Genomic DNA, 23,583 nt, shown 5'->3' on the forward strand with positions numbered 1-23,583 from the left:
GTAATTGTGTTGCAGAATGTAATGTTCTCTAGCTCTCTAGTTGCTGAGATCTGCAGATTCGAGAATATAAAAAATCATGGCATATTCATTTAAACAATAAAGTAATGAAAGTCAGCGCTAGAGAATTTGAATGTTTAGGCAGCTAAAAAAACAAACAAATGTGAAAAATGTAGTGCCAAAAAGTATTATTAAATTGTTGTGCAAACAAACTTCAACTTTAATAAGTCTTTTCATTTGTCTTTATATGTGCATCAAATGAATATCCATAAAACTTCAATCACCCTTTAGAGCCAAAACCAGAATGGCTGCTTAAATTACAGCCAGGGCCAAATGGTGTCAGGTAGCTATACAAATAATGCTCCCACAACAGGAATATGACATGGCTTGCATTTCCCTGAACCTCCCTGAGCCCTCAGCTGCTCATCAGCCAATCGGCAGCCTGGGAAGGTGAAGCAGCTGGAGTTGCCTTAAAGGTGACATCACATATTTTAACTGGAGTGTTATGCTGCATGTCATTAGCCAGCAGCTTATCTTCTGATCACAGTGGAAGAGTTCACAGATATATATTTTCTTTGTGGTATATTTAAGTTCACAGTGTGTGTATTTAATGAACTTGCAAGTGATTTAAATCCTACAATATAGTCTCCCTCTTGTTTTGTTTTTTTCTCTGGTGTGTGAGCTTTGTCTATACCGCAATCTGATATCCATGAGTTGGAGCCAAATGCCCAGAAGAGCTGGAAAGAGGCAAGAGCAATTTTAAGGGGGGAACCCTACATATTACTGTGATTTTGCTGCCTGTAATTCAAGCAGCCATTAATTCTGGTGAATCTTCACTCTGATGGGTGATCAAAGTTTAATGGATATTCATTTGATGCACATGCAAGTCCTACTGAAGTTCAATCTGGAAGAAATTTGTTTGTGCAACAATTTAATAATATTTTTTCGTGCTACATTTTTTATATTCATAATTATTTAAAGGCTTTTAAAATACTTTGAAAATAAAATTAAAACAACGGTTTGTCTATTTTGATCATTGTTAACAACACTGAGACCCTTTTCAAACAATGACATTTTAAAGTCGATATTCAAAATGCACTCTTTTTCATAGATTAAAAGGGCATGTGTTAACCACATTAGGGAAAAAATGATTTTGTTTGCTCTAAACTAAAAACAACTGCTTTTAATCATAATCTACAGACTAGGCAGCCTAAATCAATTTCTATCTAGAGATCAAGAGCAAAAATTTGTACAACTGCATTTAAAAAAAATTATTTAAATGAAAATGTTTATTGCTGCAGTTCCTTAGTTTCACCTCAGAGCGCCACTGTTTGACCAATAAGGAGAAGAATACAGAACCTTGAGATCCATTGGCATGTTCATTACTCACACACTGCAAATCTGCAAGAAGAGGCACAACCATTTTCTGGATTTTCTGTGCACACCAAAATACAGAATATTTACTTTTGCCTTGGTGGATGGATTAAGGAAGTGAAGTATATAGCCAACTGGATTGGATATTTTATTTTGGATGCTGAGAATGGATGAGTGGAAGCTTCACACACAGATAAACAAAGGAATTAGATGGCAAGTACTATTTTACTTCTTTTTCTCCTGGCTGTATCATTCAGTCTCTGGTCAGATTCATTATTCCATTGTAGAAGAAATGAGAAAAGACTCTATTATAGCAAATATTGCAGATAATCTTGGATTAGATATTAAGCAGCTCACAACTAGAAAACTGAGAATTGTATCACGTGTTGCAGAGAAATATTTTTATGTGAATTTAGACAATGGAAATCTTCATGTGAAAGACAGGATAGACAGAGAGACACTGTGTGGGCCAGAAACTACCTGCGTTCTAACCTTTGATGCTGTGGTTGAATATCCTTTTAACATTGTTAAGGTCAGAATTGAAATTCAGGATATAAATGATAATTCCCCCAGATTTACTCCTGATACATTTTCTTTGGAGATCAATGAATCAGCTCTACCTGGAACAAGATTAACATTGCAGAATGCAGAAGACCCTGATACTGGTGCTAATTCAATAGACACATACAAGCTCAGTGATAATCAGCATTTTACACTAACCGAAAGTATTAGTCCAGATGGGAGCAAACTTCCTGGACTTGTGTTAGAAAAACCTTTAGATCGAGAGACACTTAAAGAGCATGAATTGATTTTAACAGCATTAGATGGAGGACATCCTGTGAGGTCTGGGACAGCTGTAATAAAGATAATTGTCACTGATGCTAATGACAATGTTCCAGTATGTACTCAGCAACTTTATAAAACCAGTGTGATTGAAAATATTCCAATCAATACCACTATAATTACTGTGAATGCAACTGATAAAGATGAAGGTATCAATGGACAGATTACATATTCATTTAGTAAAACATCTGGTAATATTCATCACACAGGCGTATTTAATATTTATCCTAGTAATGGCGAAATTAAGATAAAGAATACTTTAGACTTTGAAACAGCAAGAAACTTTGAACTCTCTGTACAAGCAAAGGATGGAGGGGGTTTTGTTACTCATTGCAAAGTATTAATAGAAGTAATTGATGTCAATGACAATGCTCCTGAGATATTAATTAGCTCATTGTCTACTCCCATACCTGAGGATTCTGAAGTTGGCACTATGATAGCTCTAATTGAAATTCATGATCAGGATTCTGGAGAAAATGGAGTGGTTGACTGTCAAATTATCGAAACAGTACCTTTTGATTTGATTGTGTCATCTGACAATTATTACAGAATAGCTACAAGATCTCCTCTGGACAGAGAACAGCAGGCATCTTATAATATTACAATTTTAGCTACTGATGGAGGATCTCCTCCACTTTCCAGCAGAAGAACCATCAAACTGGATGTATCAGATATTAATGACAATCCACCAGTTTTTTTTAAATCTACTTATACTGCTTATGTGCCGGAGAACAATTTACCAGGAGCCTTGATCTACAGAATACAAGCATCTGATCCAGACAGTGGAGACAATGCTAAGATACTTTATTCCATTTCAGGCAACAGTTCAGAAGTTCAGCCTGTACCTTCCTTCTTATCTATTAACATGGAAACGGGAGTTCTCTATGCTCAGAAATCATTTGATTATGAGCAGTTCAAGGAGTTGATAATAGAGATAACTGCCAGAGACAGTGGATCCCCTTCTCTAAACAGCAGTACAACACTAATTATACATGTAGTAGATCAGAATGATAATGTACCAAAAATATTGTACCCATCTCCAGAAATCAGTGGATTACCCATCTTTGAGATGGTTCCCTTTTCTTCTGAACCAGGTTCTTTAATTGCAAAAGTTGTTGCAGTGGATGCAGATTCTGGACATAACTCTTGGCTCTCTTATCATTTCATTCATGTGTCAGAGACATCACACTTTATTATTGATGAACACACTGGGGAACTCAAGACATCACGTGTCTTTCAAGAAAAGGATCTTGTTAATCATAAGATTGTGGTGATGGTGAAAGACAATGGGATCCCCTCTCTCTCAGCTACAGTCACGCTAAGCCTTGTTGTGTCAGATAGCTTCCAGCAAGTGGTTCCTAAAGTCAGCAATCATATCACTGAAGATTCTCAAACCAGTTTGCAATTATATTTAGTTATTGCATTGGCACTGATTTCCTTTTTATTCATTGTGACAGTTATTTTGGTAATTGTATCAAAATGCAGAGAAGGAAATCATTCATCAAACCTTGGATCTCTAAGTGCTAGTCTGTATCCTCCAGTTGATCCCAGAATACTCTCCATGTATAGTGATGGAACATTACCTCTTCCCTACTCATATAATGTGTGTGTGGCTCTGGACCCAACGGATGACTTCACCTACGTGAAATCAAACCAAACCGTTCCTGTAGATAATCTTATCGATGCTGATGATTCTGGACTCCGAAATGGCAGCTTACAACAGGCTTTGCCACCTAGTAGTGAGGTGAGTAACATGTAAACATTAACCATTTATACTCTTCTAGAATTTGGATAATTTTTATGATGGGATGTATAACATATGGAATTATGGTATGGCATATATAATGGTTAGCCAAGTAAAGATATAGAAAGTATATTTTTCCAAAAAAGGAATTTCTGAGAATATTCCAGCATGTATCATACACACATTATTGGCTCCCAATGGCCACATGTAGATGAGGGTAAAGGGTCATTTCATCAGTGACATTTTTCATGAAGATCTGCTGAAGAAGCTTATCGGTGAGCGTAAAGCGCACAGGTGTGAGGTGCTACCGGTCAGGATGTATTTTCCATTTTATATCAACATGGAGAATTGATGATATGCATGTTTTTCACATATTTATGTGAGTATTTTTAATCCCTGTGTAGAGTTGTATTAAATATTTGTAACACAGGGCACTATGGTTTGCCTTTGTTATTTTATGGTCACAGGAGGTCAATGTGGCTTCCTGACAGCCATAAATATCAGGCGTGTGTGACTCTGTAGTGGGGTCATTATCTGGAGGTGAGCAGGCATTCCAACCAGAGGTGGTGGTCACTGAAGTCACTGGACAATATGAATTAACAATTCTATGAACTGTCACCTAGAGTTGCACTACGGTGAATTTTTAACCTTATTTTGACTATTATTATATTTTTATTGTTTCATTGTTTATATGGGTTACACTACACTAGTTTTGGTTTAGTAGACCTAAGATGTAGTTGCAATTGGTTCAAATTGCAGAAAATAGAATATAGGCATATTAACTTATTTTTTGCAACTTACAGTAGATTGAGGGTAGTAAAACTCTGGTTTAATAGAATGGGTGTATACGTTAAGTGCGATCCTGCTTTAATGCTTGGTGGAAATTGCTTAACAGCCTTGCCTATGTATTTTGTATTGAATATTTATCTACAATCAATTTTTTTAACATACATAGGCAAAAATGTAATATGTGACCAATGCTGTACAGTGCCCGTTAGCATAAAAACATGGCCCAACAGTGGTTAATCAAGTAGAAGCCCCCCACAAACATCCAATGCATTTCAGGATCATATCCTTTAATCAGAGGTGTGGAGCAGGTGAAACGAAGACACTTAAAGGTATTCAGTATACAAACAATAACAGCCAAGAAGTTAAAAACGTGTGTGATATTATCCATTCAGTTACCGGGGGCGACAACACAGCCTTGTACCCATAAGAGAGGGAGCATAGCAGGGATATCTCAGAAAGGGACTGTCATCCAGCCAAGGTTCTAATATGGGTGATATATGTAAAAAAACAACACATACATACGCTTGCCAAAGGGGAAATCACACCACCAAAGCATGGTTCTGGAGGGATAAGCATGCCATTTTGGAGCTTTGGCTAGATGCCGGCCTAAGGGCTTGCAACACTTAGTGCAGGAATTATTGCAGAAAAAGAACAAGGGACATATCATGTGTTGTTATATAATTTTAATTGTGTTTTTTGATTAGAGCTCCTCAATAGTGGGCCCATCTTTTGCTGTTTACTGTATATCATACAAGCATCCTATACACTAAATATTATCACACTGTATAGCAGCATCACAAAAAAAGAATGAAAGTACCCATCATACCCGTTTTTTGTTTTTTTCAGGGGACATGTTTGGCAAACGAATTGGTCTTTGGCAATTCCTCTTGACCCTTAGCCCTTGTAAACACGGTCAGACATTCTGACAACGAAATCCGTTGGATTTTGTCCGACGGATTTTGTCCAAAACTGTTGCATACACACGGTCAGACAAAGTTGTCGGAAAATTCGATTGTACATAATGTGATGGCGTTATTTCGTTACGACGGGACTACGTTCAGGCTAGTAGCCAATAGCTTTGGTCTAGCACTTTGTCTGTCGGAGTAGGCTACACATGATCGGAGTATGTCCGATCGGAGTATGTTGTCGGAAATTTTTATAGACAAGTTGGAAAACTTGGTCCGTTGGATATTCCGACGGAAACAGTCCGATGGAGACCACACACAGTCGGATTATCCGACAATACGGTCCGATCGGACACATTCCGTCAGAATCTCTGACCGTGTGTACAAGGGCTTACACAGTCTTTATGTAATCAGTGATAACTAAATCATGGGAGCAATTGATTTTTTAAATTCATTTTCACCAAACCTTTTTCACAGAGCTCCATCTGTTCTATGTGGAAATATACATTATTTGGTAATTGTATAACTCAAAAAAATAAAAAATCTTCATACATATAATAAGGAGAATAGAAACATGTGAAATTCACTTGTTTTTTTTTTTTTGTTTTTGTTTAAATCAGAAAAGGTTTTATTAAGAAATACCAACTACAATGAGTAGAGAATAAAGTATTAGAATTTTCCATTCCAGTACATCAACAGAGAATCATATAAAACTCAAATTCCACATTAATCAATGACTAGCAGCTTAGATATGTGGCAAAGTAGTACACAATAAGGTATGGGAAGAAGGATAACTTGTTGACACCAGAGATGTAAACTGAAATTTTAAAACATGTTTGAAACTGCTACAGTACTTTGTAGGAAAATAATATATATACATTATTCTACATTCGTTGGATATTAAGGCTAATTTGTTCTTTTCTTGTAAAGGTTCCATTTTATTTTGGGTTTACTTTTTGTCTTACTTAACTGACTGGACATACTTAATGTGAATACACTTGTTAAAGTGTTACTAAACCCAAGACCCCACTTTCCCTATATCTGGTCTCCCATAGTACACAGAACACGGAATAGCAATTATTTTAGAAAATATAAACTTCTAAATATCTTTTCTCATCAACAGTATATAGCAGTCCTAAGACTTATTTCAGTGTTCAGCTGAGCAGTGGTTTTTATTCTCCTCTGACTATCCTATGAGGCTGTACCTGACCCTCTGTCTGGACAGTGCTGATTGGCCCTGTGCTAATCACATGCACTCTCCCAAAAAAAACTATTACACACCAAACTGAGCATGTGCAGAGTGTCTCTGCGACTCTGTGCTATCAGGAGATGGATTGTGAACAGGAAAAGAAGGGGAGGATCAGAGAAAATAGGATCAAACAGCCTTTTTACACAATGCAGAAGATGAACCCCTAAGTTTCCACAGTGAGTATGACAGGCATGCTTTACTGCAAATACAGACTGATTTTACTGTTGTGGTTTAGTAACACTTCAATATGTGTCTATGTTTTAAAGAACTTGTTTCTAAGCAATATATATATATATATATATATATATATATATATATATATACAGTGGATATAAAAAGTCTACACACCCCTGTAAAAATGTCAGGTTTCTGTGTTGTAAAAAAATGAGACAAAGATAAATAATTTCAGAACTTTTTACACCTTTAATGTGACCTGTAAACCTTACAACTCAATTGAAAAACAAACTGAAATCTTTTAGGACTAGAACTATTTTTAAATAGGAGTCAATACACACCTGTCATCAATTAAAATGCCTCTGATTAACCCCAAATAAAGTTCAGTTTTTATAGTAGGTATTTCTTGGCATTTTCCTAGTCGCATCCTACAGCAAAAGCCAAGGTCTGTAGAGAGCTTCCATATCCCTTCCAAAGCATCAGAGGGATCTCATTGTTAAAAGGTATCAGTCAGGAGGAGGGTACAAAACAATTTCCAAGGCATTCGATGTACCATGAAACACAGTGAAGACAGTCATCATCAAGTGGAGAAAATAAGGCACAACAGGGACTGGACAAGAACTGGACGTCCCTCCAAAATGTATGAAAAGACAAGAAGAACTGGTTAGGGAGGGTGCTACAGCAACATTAAAGGAGCTGCAGGAATATCTGGCAAATACTGGCTGTGTAGTACATGTGAAAACAATCTCCCATATTCTTCATATGTCTGGGCTCTGGGATAAATTGGCAAGATGGAAGAATTTTCTTAAGAAGATAAACATCTAATCGCCAGTAAATTTTGAAAAAACACATCTGACATCTCCCAAAAGCATGTGGGAAAATATGTTATGGTCTGATGAAACCAAGGTTTAACTTTTTGGCCATAATTCCAAAAGATATGTTTTGTGCAAAAACCACACTGCATATCACCAAAGAACATCGTACCCACCGTGAAGCATAGTGGTGGCAGCATCATGCTTTGGGGCTTTTTCTTCAGCTGGAACAGGGGTCTTAGTCAAGCTACAGGTAATTATGAACAGCTCCAAATACAAGTCAATATTGGCACAAAACCTTCAGGCTTCTGCTAGAAAGCTGAACAAGAAGAAGAACTTCATCTTTCAGAATGACAACGACCAAAAGCATACATCCAAATCCACAAAGGACTGGCTTCACCAGAAGAAGATTAAAGTTTTGGAATGGCCCAGCCCTGAATCCACTTGAAGAGAGCTGTGCACAGGAGAGGCCCTCACAACCTCACAGATTTGGAGTGCTTTTTGCAAAGAAGAGTGGGCAAATATTGCCAAGTCAAGATGTGCCATGTTGATAGACACATACCCAAAAAGAGTGCTGTAATAAAATGAAAAGGTACTTCAACAAAGTATTAGTTTAAGGGTGTGCACACTTATGCAACCATATTATTTTATTTTTTTTATTTTTACTTCCCCCCCCCCCTAAAAGATTTCAGTTTGTTGTTTAACTGAGTTGTACAGTTTATAGGTCAGATTAAAGGTAGAAAAAGTTCTGAAATTATTTATTTTTGTCTCATTTTTTTACCTAACAGAAACCTGACATTTTACCAGGGGTGTGTAGACTTTATATATCCACTGTGTGTGTATATATATATATATATATATATATATATATATATATATATATATATATATATACACCTATATATACCTTTTGCACTACTTATTTCATTTTGAGTTAACATTTTGGATTTCATTATGTTTATAAGCACTTTACATTGCTTATACATCGTTTGTTTTTATCACTCAGAACGCAGCACCGTCTACTGATTTTATTTTGTTTCACTGACTTTGGTTGTGGATTGACCATTTCAGTGCTTGCAGCAACTAGTGTTCCTCCCCTTTCCCCTTCCTTTGGTAGTGTGGGAATACCTTTGTATCTTGCTTGGGAGATCAATACCACCCATCTTCCTGTGTTTGATGAGATGATGGTGTGCACATGTAGCTTACTTAATGCTCCAAAGGAAGGTGCACAGTATAGATCTTAGACTCAAGAGATGTTAGGAAGGTACAGAGATTGGCAAGGTCCAGAATATGAAAAGTATTTTGAGTAATATTTGCATTTTAAAGGATGCCATCCTTCCCAACCAGGGCATTTCCACTTGGGATAGATGTTTCACATCCTGTCATACATTCACTTTAAGAAGTTTGTAGTTGGCCTCTACTAAGTTGTCTGTAGTTGCCAGTGTAATGCAATAATAATGTCAATAATGTAATATATATGGAATACCGTCATCCATCTATGAGTAGGGCAATTGGCACACAGATGTTTGGGACTTTCTCCATGTACCTCTAAATCTAAAATTAAGGATTTTGTGAAATTCATGAATCTAAATCAAATCGAAAACACACCAACATTTCTAAAATTGTTTCTCTTTTTCTAACTTTTCACCAAAATTTTGAAAGTCAAATTTTGAAGATGCACACAGTGTGTCAACACGTGCTATCTGCCATCACGGGATATCAATGTACGCTTTTTGGGGGTGCAACTCCTTCCTTGCAACTATGGTAGCCGAGAGGAAGGGGTTGCACCCCCAAAACACATCACTTGATCCCTCATGATGGGAGCTACCACATGTTGATATTAGGCATGGGATCAGGAGGGAAATCCCCATGTTGACTGTCAATTTGTGTGCATCTTCAAAATTTGGCTTTCACAGGGGTGACATCACCTCATCTGATGAAGGCAATATCAACACAGTTTGGACATACTAATGTCTGATATTGCCTTCACTTTGTCAAAGTTGATCTTTGGAAGTCCCTGAGTTGTGTATTGTTTTATGGTTTTAAACATGCCTGTTTTAACACAAAAAACACTATTTGTACTGTCCAAAAAAAAATGTTCTTACTAAAATATGTTGTTTTTTTCAAAAACCTTTTTCTAACGCACATGTGAATGTGCACAGAGTAAAAAGTTTTCTGCTCAACAATATGTGGCTTCTTCTTTCAATGCTCAATATAATTTTTTGGACTAAGTTGGTGTTTACACTGAAATGGGGGTTATTTTATAAAGGCAAATCCACTTTGCACTACAAGTGCAGTTCAGTGCAATTTCATGTGCACTTTTGCAGTGCACTTGGAGTGTAAAGTGAATTTTCCTTTAGTAAATAACTCCCACAGTGCTTTATAATTTGCCACAATCACGCCATTTACATGACTCCCCAAAATTCATGCTGAAAATGATGAATATTTTTCTCAGTAATGAATTACATTAACAACAAAAACAAGGTGTGTGTTTAGCAGACCCACAGCATAATATTTTGCTGAAGAAGAGATTGTCACTTCATGCATCAAATAAATTATGTTTGCACTATTGAAGAAAATGGCCAAAAAGAAAAGCCAATTGGAGAACCTAGGAGAAAGCTAAAAGAAACCCATGCAGTAAATCAAAGGGAATTTTCTTTCAGTTTAAGTAAAAAAATTTTTTGATGAAATGTTTCTTAAACAGTTTCTGGCATATCAATTGCCCCCCTACCCACAAAGTACTCAACATACTTCTGTCTTACTTTGCGGGCGCTTTGGGGGGGCAAGTCAGGATGGCCAGCTTCAAGCACCGTCAGGGTTTCTTCTTGATGTCCGGCCTCAGGCCCAACTGAGGCCATATAGTTCATAGAATTTCTCCTTAAAAAGTTGTGTAGAATGCAGCATGTAAGGATTATATGGTATGGTACGTTTATATTCCGCCATGTTGATTGGCGCAAGGAATAGGCGGAACTGGCTGGCCATTATCCCAAAAGCGTTATCCACCACTCTTCTGGCTCTGGCCAGCCAGTAGTTAGAAACCCTCTGGTCCAGGGTGAGGGTCCCCATGGCTTCAAAATGGTCGGCTGATCAGAACAAACTAACAGAAAGCACTGAAAAACAGAAAGACCGGAGCTTAAAATTAGAAACGAGCATGACAAGAACGCACTGAAAATCAAACAAGTAATATAAACACGAACCCACAAGCACAAACTGAAGAGCAGTAACGATCGGAAAAGCACAAGGCTGAAAAGTGAAAATCATCTCTCACCAAACTTCTACTAACACAAGATTAGCAGAAAGAGCCCAAAGGGTGGCACACTGGCTATTGAACTTCCTCTTTCTAGTGCTGTCGTACATTTTGTACGTCACAGCGTTATTGACATTCAGAATTTCCAACAATGTTGTGTGACCGTGTGTATGCAAGACAAGCTTGAGCCAACATCTGTCGGAAAAAATCCCATGGATTTTGTTGTCGGAATGTGTGAAGGATATGTCGAGCAATCAGTTTAGCATACACTTTAATGTCCACGTTGAGTAGTGATATTGGGTGGAAGTTTTCTGGGCCATTGGGTTTTTTACCCAGTTTTGGTAGGATCACTACATATGATGCTAGCATCTCTGGTGGGTAAGAAGTGTCAGATTGCTGCCATAAAATCTTGTTGCAGATGGGAGGGGGGTGAGAATTGTTTTAAATGTCTTATAATACTCATTGGTAAAGAACTCTTTTTTATGTGATTTGCTGAAGCTAACAGGAGTCCTTTTAAGCAACGTGAAGAGTAAATTTTAATAATAGATTCACTTAATAAACATTTTTTTAAAGGTCTTAGTATTTTTTTAAATTGTCAAAACAGAAAAAAAAAAATTAACTGTATTTTAAAAGTTTTTACATTGCTATGCAATGGTCATTTGGTTTATTAGTTGTTTACATGTTATCATCTTATTTGTCATGATCATAATTTACTGATGGCATAACAAATACATACAGTTCAAAATGTATATAAATGCATTTAAAACAATGGATATATTTATAGATGCAGTTCCTTAGTTTCACCTCAGAGCGCCGCTGTTTGACCAATAAGGAGAAGAATACAGAGCAGGAGATCCACTGGTATATTCATCACTCACACATACTGCTAATCTGCAAGAAGAGGCACAGCCATTTTCTGGATTTTCTGTGCACACCAAAATATAGAATATTTGCTGTTGTTTTTGTGGCTGAATTAAGCAAATTAACTTTATAGTCCATCAGACTGGACATTTTGTTCTAGATAACAAATGATGAGAATGGAACTACACATACAGATATACAAAGGAATCAGATGGCAAGTATTATTTTCCTTCTTATTCTCATGGCTATATCATTCAGTCTCTGGTCAGATTTATTATTCCATTGTAGAAGAAATTAGAAAAGACTCTGTTATAGCAAATATTGCAGATGATATTGGATTAGATATTAAGCAGCTCACATCTAGAAAACTAAGAATTGTATCACGTATTGCAGAGAAACATTTTTATGTGAATTTAGACAATGGAAATCTATATGTGAAAGACCGAATAGACAGAGAAACACTGTGTGGGGCAAAAGCTACCTGCTTCCTAACCTTTGATGCTGTGGTTGAATATCCTTTTAACATTGTTAAGGTCAGAACTGAAATTCAGGATATAAATGATAATTCCCCCAGATTTACTCCTGATACATTTTCTTTGGAAATCATTGAATCAACTCTACCTGGAACAAGATTTACATTGCAGAATGCAGAAGACCCTGATACTGGTGCTAATTCAATAAACACATACAAGCTCAGTGATAATCAGCATTTTACACTAACCGAAAGTATCAGTCCAGATGGAAGCAAATTTTCTGAACTTGTGTTAGAAAAACCTTTAGATCGAGAGACACTCAAAGAGCATAAATTAATTTTAACAGCATTAGATGGAGGACATCCTGTGAGGTATGGGACAGCTGTAATAAAGATAATTGTCACTGATGCTAATGACAATGTTCCAGTATGTACTCAGCAACTTTATAAAACCAGTGTGATTGAAAGTATTCCAATCAATACCACAATAATTACTGTAAATGCAACTGATAAAGATGAAGGTATCAATGGACAGGTTACATATACATTTAGCAAAACATCTGGTAATATTCATCACACAGGCATGTTTAACATTCATCCCAGTAATGGTGAAAATAAGATAAAGAAAACTTTAGACTTTGAAACAACAAGAAGCTATGAACTCTCTGTACAAGCAAAGGATGGAGGGGGTTTTGTTACTCATTGATAGAAGTCATTGATGTCAATGACAATGCAAATGAAATTATCGAAACAGTACCTTTTGATTTGATTGTGTCATCTGACAATTATTACAGAATAGCTACAAGATCTCCTCTGGACAGAGAACAGCAGGCATCTTATAATATTACAATTTTAGCTCACTTTCCAGCAGAAGAACCATCAAACTGGATATATCAGATATTAATGACAATCCACCAGTTTTTATGAAATCTACTTACATTGCTTATGTGCCAGAGAACAATTTACCAGGAGCCTTGATCTACAGAATACAAGCTTCTGATCCGGACAGTGGAGACAATGCCAAGATTTTTTATTCAATTTTAGGCAACAGTTCAGAGGTTCAGCTTGTGCCTTCCTTCTTATCTATTAACATGGAAACGGGAGTTCTCTATGCTCAGAAATCATTTGATTATGAGCAATTCAATGAGCTGATAATAGAGATAACTGCCAGAGACAGTGGATCCCCATCTCTGTACAGCAGTACAACACTAATTATACATATAGTAGATCAGAATGATAATGCACCAAAAATGTTGTACCCATCTCCAGAGATCGGTGGATTACCCATCTTTGAGATGGTTCCTTTTTCTTCTAAACCAGGTTCTCTCATAGCGAAAGTTGTTGCAGTGGATGCAGATTTTGGACATAACTCTTGGCTCTCTTATCATTTAATTCATGTGTCAGAGACATCACATTTTATTATTGATGATCACACTGGGGAAATCAAGACATCACGTGTCTTTCATGAAAAGGATCTGTTAAATCATAAGGTTGTGGTGATGGTGAAGGACAATGGGATCCCCTCTCTCTCAACTACAGTCACTTTAAGCATTGTTGTTACAGATAGCTTTCAGCAAGTGGTCCCTAAAGTCAGCAATCATATCAATCAAGATCCTCAAACCATTTTGCAGTTCTATTTAGTTATTGCATTAGCACTGATTTCCTTTTTATTTATTATTACTGTAATATTGGTCATTATATCAAAATGCAGAGAAGCAAAGCATTCACCAAACCTTGGCTCTCTAAGTGCTAGTCTGTATCCTCCAGCTGATCCTAGAATACTCTCCATGTATAGTGAAGGAACATTACCTCTTCCCTACTCATACAATGTGTGTGTGGCTCTGGACCCAACGGATGACTTCACCTACATGACATCCATGCAAACCGTCCATGTAGATAATCTTATTGATGCTGATGATTCTGGACTCAGAAGTGACAACTTACAACAGGCGTTGCCACCTAGTAGTGAGGTAAGTAACATGAAAATATGGAACATTTATACTTTTGTATAGTATTGATAATGTTTAGGATAGGATCCATAACATAGAAGTATAATATGGTTGATATAATGATAAGTGGTGATACTGAAGATAAGCATATTTACTTTTTATTCATGATCTATATTAATAATAATTAGCTTTTAATATAAATAATATGTGTTGCCTTATTGTTGTACAGCAAGGCAATATTTTTCATTTCACACAGTAATTTATGTTTAAAAGATTAATAAAATAGCCTCCCAGTGATGTTTTCTGATCAATATAGGAAGTTTAAATTGCATTTATCTGACTTATATTTACTTTGAAAACCATTCTGCGTTCCCTTTGCCTTCCTAGTTCTGCTTATAAGGGGTTTTTAAAAAAAACTGTTTTAAATAATAAGTGTACTTTCTGAACATGTTACACCTGTATTTAGGGTGTAACATGTAACATGTTCAGCATCCTCCTCCATACACCCCTTTCCCTATGACAGCAGGCAGAAGTTCCTCTCCCCACACCCTCTGTCACATTTTAAAAACAGTGGGTTTGCCCATACAGCTGCATCGTTCTTTCACAGAGATCTGTAAATGAGTAAACTACAAGTTCTGGCCCTCACCATGGCAGACACTGCGTAGTTCTCAATGAACTGTGAGGACACTGATGAATGTCCTCTTAGTTCATTGAGACTAGCTGCAGCTTTGTAACTGTCTGCCCATACAACAATTTGGGCAGAGTGCTGTCAGGAGTGTCTGTAGGTGCCTGTGCCTGACATTGCACTCATGAGCCACTGGTCATGAGTGAATTTCTTTGCAGACTCCAGTGTAAAAAAAATAAATAAATGCAATTTTTTTTAACCTGCAAAATAATGTGCATGTATTATTATATGGGTTACCGCTTCTATCAGTAAATTCCTAACCCGAGCCAGACTCGGGATTACCGCTAGGGGGGTTAAGGAATGATCCACAATATCAGGATGACATGAGTAGGCCTGGATTAGTTAACTGTGACCATATGTACTTGTAAAATAAAGTATAATAAGCAACTTGTGGTTTGCACCTCTGAGGAAAAAAAGGGGATTTCTGAAAGTATCCCAACATGTATGGGTGGCACAGTGGTGTAGTGGTTAGCACTCTCGCCTAGCAGTAAGAAGGGTCACTGGTTCAAATCCCAACCATGACGCTACCTGCCTGGAGTTTGCATGTTCTCCCTGTGCCTGCGTGGGTTTCCTCCGGGTACTCCGGTTTCCTCCCACACTCCAAAGACATGCAGTTAGGTTAATTGGCTTCTGTCTAAAATTGGCCCTAGTATACGAATGGGGATCTTAGATTGTGGGCTCCTTGAGGGTAGGGACCAATGTGAGTGTGCAATGTACAGGGATAGGGACAATTGTAGACACTCACTCAGGTTGAACTGGATGGACTGACGTCTTTATTCAACCTTACTAACTATGTAACTATGTATGAGAAACTCATAATTGTCTCCTAATGGTCACACACAGATTAGGGTAAAGGTTCTTGTCATCATTGACATTATTCATGAATGCAAACCTTGTGGGGGAGATTTACTGAAACTGGTGCACACAGAATCTGGTGCAGCTGTGCATAGTAACCAATCATCTTCCAGGTTTTATTGTCAAAGATTAATTGAACATGCTGCAGTTAGAAGCTGATTGGTTAATATGGACAGCTGCTCCAGATTCTGTTTGCACCTGTTCTAGTAAATCTTCCCCTATCTCTCTACTTATTTTTCACTTTTATTTGTATTTATTCTTCATTAATATCATTTTCCCAATTATGCTGACATATAATGTAGATATATGCATTTGACCTGCTGTGCTAATTTTACAAATATTGTTCATAACTGATACGGCAATTTTAATGTATGCACTAGCAACAGGCAATTGATTGTATGAAGGTTTGGAGTGAAAATGGTTCACATTGCAGAAAATTTAATCTAGGCATATTGACTTATGCTGGCCATACACTATACGAAAAATCATCCGAAATTCGGTCATTTAGACAGTTCGTTAATTTTTCGGCCAGTTAATGGGCACAAAATCGATAATCATTGGGACATTTTTGAGCCCAAAAAACAAAGGACAAGTTTGGAAATTTTCTGCCGAACAAAGGATAAATTGAAAGGTTAACCACTTGCCGACCAGCCGCCGCAGTTGTACTGCGGCAGAATGGCATGGCTGGGTGAAGCGATGTTATGTAACGTCGATTCGCCTTGTTACCACTAGGGGGACAAACGCTCCCCCTGCTCACCCCCAGATCTGATGTGAGTGCCCAGAGGTCATGATCACCACCAGGTGATCGCGGCTGACACATGGAGAACTGGGATCTGTGTGTGTAAACACTTAGCGGTTCTGAGGGGAGAAAAGAAAGATCGTCTGTTCATACAGAGTATGAACAGCGATCTGTCATCTCCCTTACACAGTCCCTCCCCCCTTCAGTTAGAACACACACTAGAGAACACAATTAACCCTTTGATCGCCCCCTAGTGTTAACCCCTTCCCTTTTTTTCATTACAATTGTGGGAAGTTATTCTTAACTTTTCATATAGAACACTTCCTGCAGGAACTACTGCAAACAAGAAGAGGGGGCATAAATGTGTGTTATATAAAATTAAAGGTGATTTTTGAGTAGAGTTCCTCAAAAATGCTCTGCCTTGTACTGTTTACTGTATATCATATAAGCACCCCATACATTTTATATTAACACACTGGATTTGTATAAGCATCACAAGGAAAGAGAAAAGGAATTCAATGTAAATACCCAGCATACCCTATTATTTATTTTGGGCCAATTTGGCACTTGAATCAATATTTGGCAATTTCGTATTGACCCATACATGTGTTTTATGTCATCAACTAAATCATGGGAGTCATTTATTTTAAAAGCAAGTTTAATCCTTTTCCACAGAGCTTCATCCGTTCAATGCAGAATTATACAATGTATGTGCATTGTATGACTCTCTAAAAATTCAAAAAGTCTTCATACATATATAATAAGGAGAATAGAAACATAATCACCAATTCAACTGGTTAAAAAACACAGAAGGATCACTTGCTGATACCGCATATGTAAACATCAACTTTAACTGGTTATTAAGGCTAATTTGTTCTTTTATTCTAAAGGCTCAATTTTATTTTGGACTTAACTTCTTGACTTACATGATTGACTTGAATTATAGAATCATGTAATGTAAATAATCTATGTGTGTCTATGTTTTAAAGTACTTGTTTCTAAGCATGATATATGTTATTATATGATTAATATATATGTAGGATCTGCTGTCTTCTTAGTTCTCCAGCTCCATTTTTTTCCTTTCAGATCTTCTTATCTGCAAATCTATCATACTATGATACAGGGTCTGTCTGATTGAAAAATAATAGACTGAATTCTCTAATAAAGTGAAACTGGCACAATGCTCTTGATAGATACCAAGTGATCTAGACCACTGAGGCTTTAGGCCACAGCTTCAAAGTGCCAGGGAGCTTGAAAGCAGCATATATTTTTATCCTGTTTAGAGCAAGTAAGTACTAGTACAAGTTTTTACTAATGGGATTTGCTGAGACTAACGCAAGCCTCTTAACCACTTTAGCCTCTGCAACATGCCTGTATGTCACCAGGTTGAAGTGATTATACCAGGACGATGGCTTTACCAGGCAGTGAAAGGTGTCCCTTACCACATTCTGCCATCTTCCCATGCTCTCCCATTCCACCAGGGAGCCCAAGACTGAAGCCGGCATTTCCACCAGCTTACCAGCTTACCATAGAGAAGATCAAGGACCAAAACATTCCCATCTCTATGGTCTAAGAAATCATTTTGAAGAGTGATCTGTTAGGTATCTATTTACATTATGTAACATTGTCTTTTATTTTTTACCAAATAATTGAGAATTATATTGTGTACTTGTGCATTGAAATTCATTAAAATATATTTTTTCCCCAAAAATTGTGTTTGAAAAATCGCTGCGCAAATACAGTGTGACATAAAAAAGTGCAACACCCATCATTTTCTCTTGGGACTCTGCTTCAAAAGATATATAATGTTTGGGAGTTAGTAATTCATGACTTTATTTAGTAATTATTTTTTAAGCAAAAAAAAATCAGATTTTTACATGCAGGAGTGAAATGCCAGATGCCAGAATAGGCATGGGGAGGAAGTGGTTAAGCCACATAAAGAGTACATTTTAGGCTCGATTAACAGCTGATTTCAAATGGCACCCCGATTGTGCTGTGATTTTGCCACGATTGTCACGTGGCAAATCACAGTGTGCACCACTGTCATCCAAAAGAAGTTCATGTTCCTTTTTGATCGACAATCACGGCAAAGTCGCAGCGTGATTGGGGTGCCATTAAGACGTAATGGCATCACAAATGGGTCCGGTGTGTAGGAGCAATTTAAAAATGCAGGCAGAATTCGCCCATGATCAGATGTGAATAGACCCTTAATGATAGACCCACTTTAAAAACATGTTGTTTGAAAAGGTCTCAGTATTGGTAAATTGCCATGATAGAGAAGATAGACAAACCAATTAACTGTATTTTAAACACTTTTAAATAACTATGCAGTGGTCATTTGGTACATTTGTTTTTTAGTTTGTCTTCATCTTATTTGCCACAATCATAATTCACTGATGACATAACAAAAGCATACATTGAAAAATATATACAAATGCATTTAAAACACAGTTCTCTAAATAGAAATATTTATAGCCGCAGTTCCTTAGTTTCACCTCAGAGCGCCGCTGTTTGACCAATAAGGAGAAGAATACAGAATTGGAGATCCACTGGTATTTTTGTCACTCACACACTGCAAATCTGCAAGATTAGGCACAGCCATGTTCTGGATTTCTGTGCACTCAAAAATATCAAACTTACTTTTGCTTTTGTGGCTGGATTAAGCAAATGAACTTGATTGGACTAGACATTTTATTCTGGATAACAGTTGCTGAGAATGGATGGGTGGAAATTTCACACACAGGCATACAAAGCAATCAAATGGCAAGTATTATTTTCCTTTTTAATCTCCTGGCTATGTCATTCAGTCTCTGGTCAGATTCATTATTCCATTGTAGAAGAAATTAAAAAAGACTCTGTTATAGCAAATATTGCAGATGATCTTGGATTAGATATTAAGCTGCTCTTAACTAGAAAACTGAGAATTGTATCACGTGTTGCAGAGAAATATTTTCATGTGAATTTAGACAATGGAAATCTATATGTGAAAGACAGGATAGACAGAGAGACACTGTGTGGGGCAGAAGCTACCTGCTTCCTAACCTTTGATGCTGTCATTGAATATCCTTTTAACATTGTTAAGGTTAGAATTGAAATTCAGGATATAAATGATAATGCCCCCAGATTTACTCCTGATACATTTTCTTTGGAAATCATTGAATTAGCTCTACCTGGAACAAGATTTACATTGCAGAATGCAGAAGACCCTGATACTGGTGCTAATTCAATAAACACATACAAGCTCAGTGATAATCAGCATTTTACACTAACTGAAAGTATCAGTCCAGATGGGAGCAAATTTCCAGAACTTGTGTTAGAAAAGCCTTTAGACCGAGAGACACTTAAAGAACATGCATTCATTTTAACAGCATTAGATGGAGGACATCCTGTGAGGTCTGGGACAGCTGTAATAAAGATCATTGTCACTGATGCTAATGATAATGTTCCAGTATGTACTCAGCAACTGTATAAAACCAGTGTGATTGAAAGTATTCCAATCAATACCACTATAATTACTGTAAATGCAACTGACAAAGATGAAGGTATTAATGGACTGATTACATATTCTTTTAGCAAAACATCAGGCAATATCCATCGCACAGGCATGTTTAATATACATCCCAGTAATGGTGAAATTAGGATTAAGAGAACCTTAGACTTTGAAATAGCAAGAAACTATGAGCTCTCTGTACAAGCAAAGGATGGAGGGGGGTTTGTTACTCATTGCAAAGTATTAATAGAAGTCATTGATGTCAATGACAATGCCCCTGAGATATTAATTAGTTCCTTTTCCACTCCCATACCTGAGGATTTTGCAGTTGGCACTATGATAGCTCTAATTGAAATTCATGATCAGGATTCTGGAGAAAATGGAGTGGTTGACTGTCAAATTATCGAAACAGTACCTTTCGATTTGATTGTGTCATCTGACAATTATTACAGAATAGCCACAAAATCTTCTATGGACAGAGAACAGCAGTCATCTTATAATATTACAATTTTAGCTACTGATGGAGGATATCCCCCACTTTCCAGCAAAAGAACCATCAAACTGGACATATCAGATATTAATGACAATTCACCAGTTTTTATGAAATCTACTTACGTTGCTTTTGTGCCAGAGAATAACTTACCAGGAGACTTGATCTACAGAATACAAGCATTTGATCCGGACAGTGGAGACAATGCCAAGATGTTTTATTCCATTTCAGGCAATAGTTCCGAAGTTCAGCCTGTACCTTCCTTCTTATCTATTAACATGGAAACGGGAGTTCTCTATGCTCAGAAATCATTTGATTATGAGCAGTTCAAGGAGTTGATAATAGAGATAACTGCCAGAGACAATGGATCTCCATCCCTGACCAGCAGTACAACACTAATTATACAAATAGTAGATCAAAATGATAATCCACCAAAAATTTTGTACCCATCTCCAGAAATCGGAGGATTACCCATCTTTGAGATGGTTCCTTTATCTTCTGAACCAGGTTCTTTAATAGCAAAAGTTGTTGCAGTGGATGCAGATTCTGGACATAATTCTTGGCTCTCTTATCATTTTATTCATGTGTCAGAAACATCACATTTTATTATTGATGAATGCACTGGAGAAATCAAAATATCACGTGTCTTTCAAGAAAAAGATCTATTAAATCATAAGGTTGTGGTGATGGTGAAGGACAATGGGATCCCCTCTCTCTCAGCTACAGTCACCTTAAGCCTTGTTGTTGCAGATAGCTTCCAGCAAGTGGTTCCTGAAGTCAGCAATCATACCAATAATGATCCTCAAACCAGTCTGCAATTCTATTTAGTTATTGCATTGGCACTGATTTCTTTTTTATTCATTATGACAGTAATATTGGGCATTATATCAAAATGTAGAGAAACAAAGCATACTCCAAACTTTGGATCTCTAAGTGCTAGTCTGTATCCTCCAGCTGATCCCAGAATACTCTCCATGTATAGTGATGGAACATTACCTCTTCCCTACTCATATAATGTGTGTGTGGCTCTGGACCCAACAGATGACTTCACCTACGTAAATTCTAAACAAACCATCCCTGTAGATAATCTTATTGACACTGATGATTCTGGACTGGGAAATGACAGCTTACAACAGGCTTTGCCACCTAGTAGTGAGGTGAGTAACATGTAAACATTAACCATTCTTTACTTTTGTATAGTGTTGATAATGTCATTGATGTGATTTATAACATATGCAAGTTTAGTGTGGCACACTAAATGATAAGTGAAGAGATATAGAAAGAAAAATTATTTTTTATGACATTTATTACTAATAATTATCTTTTTATATTTATAATGTTTTTTGTGCTTATGACTGTACATCAAGGGGATATATTTAGCCTGAAACAGTAATTTGAGTTTGAAATCGACTATCGGCAATCTATTCTGGTCAAGAAAGGAAGTTAAATGTTGAGGTTACAATTTCCTGACTCATAGAAACCTTGTTTAAAAAAAATTCCTGGTGCACTTTGCCTTTCTAGTTGTGCTTATAAGTTTTTTTTTTAACTGGTTGATCCCCAATACAGGGGTTAAATTGGTTAACTGTGATCATATGTACTCCTGAAAGAAAATACAAACAAGCAGCATGTGGTATGTGCCCCTGAAAATCCCCAAAATCTTAATTCCGAGAGTATTCAAGCATGCATCAGACCTAATTGGTTGCTAATGGTTTCATGTAGATCAATGTTAAGGATCATGTCATCAGTAACTTTTTTCATGAAGGTTATGTGCGACATTATCCGTCTACTTATTTTGCTCTTTTATTTGTATTTAATATTCAATAATATAATTTTCCTATTTTTTCTGAAAGGTCAGTTGTAATATGTGAAGAATACACTAAACAATGAGTTTAAATGCAAGCACAGAAAGTATGCAAGATTGGTTCTTCTTTTTTACTCATGTAATTATAATTGTGTAGACTTTCAATTAATAATAATCCCGACTTTAGCTTTACTTATATGTCTCAGTCTGTCTTTTCAATTACATGGTCAGGGTTCAAAGGTCCTATGAAGATTGACAGGTACTAGCGTGTCAACAGCCATACCTAACACACTATTTTCTAACTGCTTAAAGAACATCAGTATACCAAATGAAAGCAACTAGGGAATCCTGCCTCTAATCCATAAAGTAGTACTCACCGACTAAATAGCGGGGGGTGTAATCAAAACTATATATTATCCAAAAAGAAAAAAAGAAAAAAGAATATGACACTAACACACACCCTAAAGAGTTAAACTACAGATATTTATTAGCTATAAATAGCAAACAATACAAAAAAGCATATAAAATCCCTTAATCCCCAATCATAACGCCATATATGAAGTCCCTATACTAAAATCCCTATACAAAGATTGTATACTTAACCAATTCAACAATAGACCATACTTCTACAAAAGAATATTAAAAATGTTCCCCCTCTTAAAAAGAGAGGGGTATGTTGATGCAGTGGATGATTCCCACCCTCCCCTAACATATGACACCCCTAACTTACACCTATACAAACTCCCGACCTACCTATGATGAGAGCTGACTTGGACAATTTCTGGAGATAACAGCGTGATTCCAAACCATGGAAATGAATATACGCTGTTCCCTTCCGAGGTGGAAAACCAATCATGCGTGTACGATCAACCTGTCAGTCAGTCAGTCGTCAAAAAGATTTTTTTTTTAAATATCTCCAGCTGGAAATTAAAGAGCAACAAAACCTTTTTTATACACCAAACCAGATATAGTCATTATTATACTATATGTGATGTTCTCTTTATATTCCTTATATAGTCCGCCGATCTTCCAGAGAGAGGGAAACAAGAAAAAAGTTTTTTTTATAAACAAAAAAATTTAATTATCCAGAGTTGGTTTCTTGTTAAT

The 23,583-nt window shown here is 36.7% G+C and overlaps 2 pseudogenes; both read left to right on the plus strand.

Annotated features, from left to right (window-relative positions):
• Positions 1 to 1,537: 1,537 nt before the first annotated feature.
• LOC143962190 (protocadherin gamma-B1 pseudogene) lies at positions 1,538 to 3,973 on the plus strand (annotated as a pseudogene).
• A 7,929-nt stretch (positions 3,974 to 11,902) lies between these two features.
• LOC143964439 (protocadherin gamma-B1 pseudogene) lies at positions 11,903 to 13,319 on the plus strand (annotated as a pseudogene).
• Positions 13,320 to 23,583: the final 10,264 nt, after the last annotated feature.

The sequence above is a fragment of the Lithobates pipiens genome, unplaced genomic scaffold (assembly GCF_037356315.1).
Source record: "Lithobates pipiens isolate NorthernLeopardFrog02 unplaced genomic scaffold, aLitPip1_a1.2 Scaffold_8, whole genome shotgun sequence".
NCBI lineage: Eukaryota > Metazoa > Chordata > Amphibia > Anura > Ranidae > Lithobates > Lithobates pipiens.